Source organism: Choloepus didactylus, chromosome 1 (assembly GCF_015220235.1).
Source record: "Choloepus didactylus isolate mChoDid1 chromosome 1, mChoDid1.pri, whole genome shotgun sequence".
Lineage (NCBI taxonomy): Eukaryota > Metazoa > Chordata > Mammalia > Pilosa > Megalonychidae > Choloepus > Choloepus didactylus.
The window spans coordinates 103,016,957-103,022,100 of record NC_051307.1 but is presented as its reverse complement, the minus strand read 5'-3'; positions in this window follow the sequence as shown (position 1 = coordinate 103,022,100).

The following is a 5,144-nucleotide window of genomic DNA, read 5'->3' as shown; positions in this document are numbered from 1 at the left end:
GACCAGCAGATGTCACCATGTGCCTTCCCATGTGACAGAGGAACCCGGGAGGCCAGCAACCTGTCTTCAGAGTCCAGGTATCATCCTGTTGATGCCTTAATTGGGACATTTTCATGGTCTTAGAACTGTTAAAATTTAGGTTAATAAATCCTATCGTAAAAGCCAATCCATTTCTGGTATATTGCATTCTGCAGCTTTAGCAAACCGAAACACTTTCTAAAGCACTCATTTTGGAAAACGGTCATTTATTCTATTCATGAACATTACCTGCCTATTTCCTCATGGGGCCCTTTAACAATCAAGATTGATGCTTCAGTTCCAAGTGCTGTTGATACATGATGTGGACCTTATTAAGTGCTTTTACATATATTATAGAATTTACATTTCCTTACAATTGTTGTTGTAGAGATTTTTTTGTTCATATTTGAAAGATAAGAAAAACCAAAGCTTAGAGAAGTTGAGTTTATACCCTACAGGACACTCAACAAGTAAGTGAGATCTGAGTTTAGTACTTCGGCTCTCCCATATAGCACTTTTGTGAGAATTAGAAAAAGGTACCCCACTTTTGGGCACAGTCCTAATTCAGGATATATAGCTTAGTGAGTGAAGCATGGGCTAGATTTCAGCCTTTATTGTCACCACCAGAGGGCTGACCTTGAGCGGTGAGAAACCTTGGCAATCCTTACCTGGCACTTGGCAGAGGTTGTGTGCCAGAGTCATGATTTGAACTTGTGATTTTAAATTATTTCCTTTTTTATTCTGCCATCCTTCATCTTTTCTTCACTTCAAAAACTGGCTCAATTTTAAGATACATCCAGGGAAAATGAAGACTGTGTTGTCCAAGTAGATTAGGTTATGCTATGATAACAAACAACTCTAAAATCTCAGTGACTGAACATAGAAAGTATTATTTAGTACTCATTAAAATTCTACTGAAAATCCAAATGTTTCTCTAGGGAAGCTGTCCTCCATGTACTGACTCAGTATCTAATCTGCTTAGATTGTAGTACACCTCTACATCAACAGCTGCTTCTATGATTCCTGTGGCAAGGGAAGGGACAAGCTAGAAAGTCTAGCATCTACAACTAATACTTCCGTGTGGAAGCAACACACATCACCTCCACTCACATTCCATGGCTAAATGAGGTCAATTGCCATGTGCAAGTTCAAGAGGTGAATTAGTGTAATCCTCCATGTACTCAGAGGAGAGGATAACTAGAACAATAATAATAATTCCTATAAGGACTCCAGAGTCTTATGTACTTAAGACTATTCAATTGGAGTTAATTGATTAAGGCAGCTAAATAATGAAACCCTTATAGTCATAGATGAGAACATTGAGTCAGTACTAAGGAAAATATATTCTTTCTCTCTCTTTTTCTGTTTTGCAATGACTTTGGTCACCCCACTCAGCTAAGTCAAACATGAGTAATATCATTGCTTTATTTTTTTCCCAGTGATATAGATATCCTGTTTGTCTGAGAGCTTTATATAATACCTCCTTCTAGTTAGGAATCTAGTATTGAAGCTAACGGGATAAGTAATACCTATGCAGTCTACCACAAAGTGATTATTGCAAACTTCAAATGAAATAATGTCCACAAAGGGGCTAGGTATACTTTAACATATTCTGCAAATATTTTAATGTGTTATTGTTGTTTTCCATCTAGACATCCACCAGGTGCATCTCTGGATGTTCTTTCAGCTGAAAGCTGATTGGTTGATTCTTCAGAGGGCATAAAAAACCATTTCTAGACAATCTAAAGGCCTCCCTTAGCAACAGACTCCCATAAGCATTTATTTATTCAATAAAGAACCCAGTTAAGTGTGGGAGCATGGAATAGCCTTGGGGGAGAATGTAAGGGTGGTCAGGACAAGATGGTGATAAGAATGTGGCTCAGATGGAAAAATAAAGGAGCCTATAGTATAAATGTGAGCCTGCTGAAGTCTCTGCTCTGTGCTTTCTCTTTAATAACAGACATGAGAGGTGTTAATGAGCATGACACAGGGCACACAGCCGTCAAGTGAATTAGTCATAGCTTGATTCTTTTATGTGTCTTGTCTAATGGCAAACATTACCCAGCAATCATAGCAGCAACGCTCTCAGATGGAGCAGAAGGTGTGGAAGGGAGTAATGAGGCTGCCTAAAAACTGTTTTACAGAGCCCTACACCAATTCACAACAGATAATAGAACTCAGAGCCAGACAGATAATAGAAGCGACAGCCATTTATTGCTAAGAGACTGTCTGAATATTTGTGCATAAAACAGCCCACTCCAAGTTCTTTAATCACATTTCCTGAGAAAGAGTGGCAAAAAGGAAAGCCACGTGGCAGGCTACTTCCATTAGTGTGTTCTAAATGAGTATAAAGAAGAGGAATGCGTAGACACGAAGAAAAAGAGTATTGACAGAGACTGCAGATCAGTAAAAGCTCCTGGCTGTTTGAATTCAGGAATTTGGGACATATTCTCCTTGTGGAGAGGGCAAGGGTATTGGAAAAAGACTTCATTTTGGAGTGATTTGATATTCACAATTGTTGAAAGTCTCTTAGTTTACAATTCTCATTTGATTCCTCAGAGATGATGGCTTACCCAGACCCCATTCTCTGTTATTATTTTTTTTGCCTACATTTTGGCAATTTTAGCATTGTGGGTAGTGAATGGGGACAGATGTGTTTGGTAAAGGTTTGAGGATGGAATACATAGTTTGGCATAAGTTTTTGTTTTTATTAGAGAAGTTGTGGGTTTATAGAACAATCATGCATGAAATGCCGAATTTCTGTATACTACCCTGTTATTAACACCTTTCACTGGTGTGGTCACCAAATGTACCGCAAGCTTTTACAAAGACCGACGATCTAAGTTTTGCAAAAGACGTACCCAAAAAGACTCCAAAAGGAAACATTAATATCACATGATGCCTTCTAATATAATGTATAATTCAGAAACCTTGTTGTTCCTATTTCTTCCCACTCCATCTGGCAATCGTGTTTTTTTCTGGTGTTATATTTTAAAAGGGATATTGTTCAGATGAAGTATATCCATAAGAAGATACAAAAATGTCAAAGGTATATGAAACCATAGAATTTTAAAAATGCTTGGAGGGCTTGGAGAAGATTTTAACATGGGGGAGTGGTGTATGGGCAAGTGGGTAACTTGATAACCATATTAAAATGGCTGATTCCTTTCTTGTGAAAGAGGAATTGGATATGTTCTGTGGGACTTTAAAGAGTAGAAAAGGAAGAATGGATCAAAGTCAATCCAATTATAGGGGATGATTCTCCAGTGATTGGAACTGTCCAGGAATTGAATGGGCTCTCCTGAGGGGTAGTGAGCTCCCTGTCAGTGGAGGTATTCAAGCAGAAGCCAAGCAACTACTTGTCAGGGATATTATAAGGAAAAGTTAAGATGGAGAGTTGTCTGATTGATGTGAAGACCACTCAAAACAAGAGGGTCTACAGTACTACTCTTATTATTAGTCTCCTCAGGGGGCTTCTGATGTATTGTAATCTCAAGTCTAGGAGATGAGGAAATATGGAAAAATGGGAACCTCAATGGCTAAACTGAGATGGTTTTCCTTCTCTTCTTAAGTCAGAAAGACTTCAGTGTTTACATTATTTTGACTTTACAAATAAGGCTTAGTGTTGAGACAAATAGTAAATTATGATTGCTTGAGTTTTTGTACAGCTTTTAAAAATTTATCCTAGATTTGCTAATTTCCCTATTTATTAATTTTCTTCATTTTCAGTTCCTTATAGCTAAGTAATCCTGAGATGCTCTAATAGTTTTATAAAATACTCTGGATTATTATTTTATGTATACTAAAATAGAATAGGACCTCTGTTAAGTACAATTAATACCCAACATTGTTTTGTATCAAAAATCCATTCTCCTTTTCTCTTTTATTAGTGGAAGCCTGATTTTTGTTCAGGGCAGCAAAATGTCTAGCTTTAAAAATTCATTTACTGACCTTTTTTGTGTATCTTGTCCATAAGATACAGTTCTGGCCAAGGAAATAGATGTAAGTAGATGTCTACTGGGGATTTGGGGGAAAGTTTCTTTACTGTTAAAGGCACTGCTTCTTCCTTCTCTCCCTTTACCTCCTTCTCATTCTTCTGTTTTCTTTTTCCTTCCTGCCTGTTTGGGGATGCTGATTTTAGGTGAGAAGTTAAGCAGCCTTTTTCAACATGAGGCATCATGAAGATAAAATATGTGGAGCAGAAAGACAGAGTCTGAGATGCTAATGGTATTGCAAAACCTAGTCTGGGACCCTCTATTTCCAGATTTCCAGTTAAATGGTAGAAAAAAAAATCTATTTAGTTCAAGTCACTCTGGTCAGGTTTCTAAAATATTTATCCTAATTCAATCATAACTGATATAGATGACATTTCAAATCAGTAAATTTTTCAATAAATGACTTTGGGACAAGTGTCTTAATTTTGGAAAAAAAAATAGGTGGAAACTTTTCCTCACTTCTTCCACTAAAATTAATTCCAGATAGACTAACAATATAAATGGAAAAAAAAATGAAAACAAAAGAAGTTTTAGGAAAAAAGTACAACTTTAAAAAAATAGAATCTAGGAATGTGGAAGACTTGCATTTCCAAAACCTCCCAAATAAAATGACCACCAACTTTGACCACATAATTATTAAAATTTTCTATATGTATGCCTAAGTACACAAATAATTAATTTGGAGGAAAATGCTGGCTATACTGAGGCAAAGAGTTAATCTCCTTAATGTAGAAAATTTCTCAGCCTATAGAAAGATGGGCAAAAGAAACAGATAATTCCAAGAAAAAAGAAAGGTATCTGAGGAAAGTCTCCCATATAACAGACTAAAGATATAAATAAATAAGCTAACAAATAAAAAGGGACTTGAAAAAAATAGAAACAATGCAAAAAGACAATTAAAAATTATAAATAATATCAAGAGACAGAAGAGAAAACAGAACATCTAGGAAATAAAAAAAGGATGTTTCTTATGTTGAAAAACTAAGTAAAAAATAATCGACTGGAGAACAAGAAGTAGTTTCCAGAATTTTAAAGCTATGGTAATAGAAAATCTGAAGACTAGATGGAATACAAAATAAAGGAAATAACCTAGGATTTAGAATACATTCTCAAGGAGATAGTGAAAGAAGG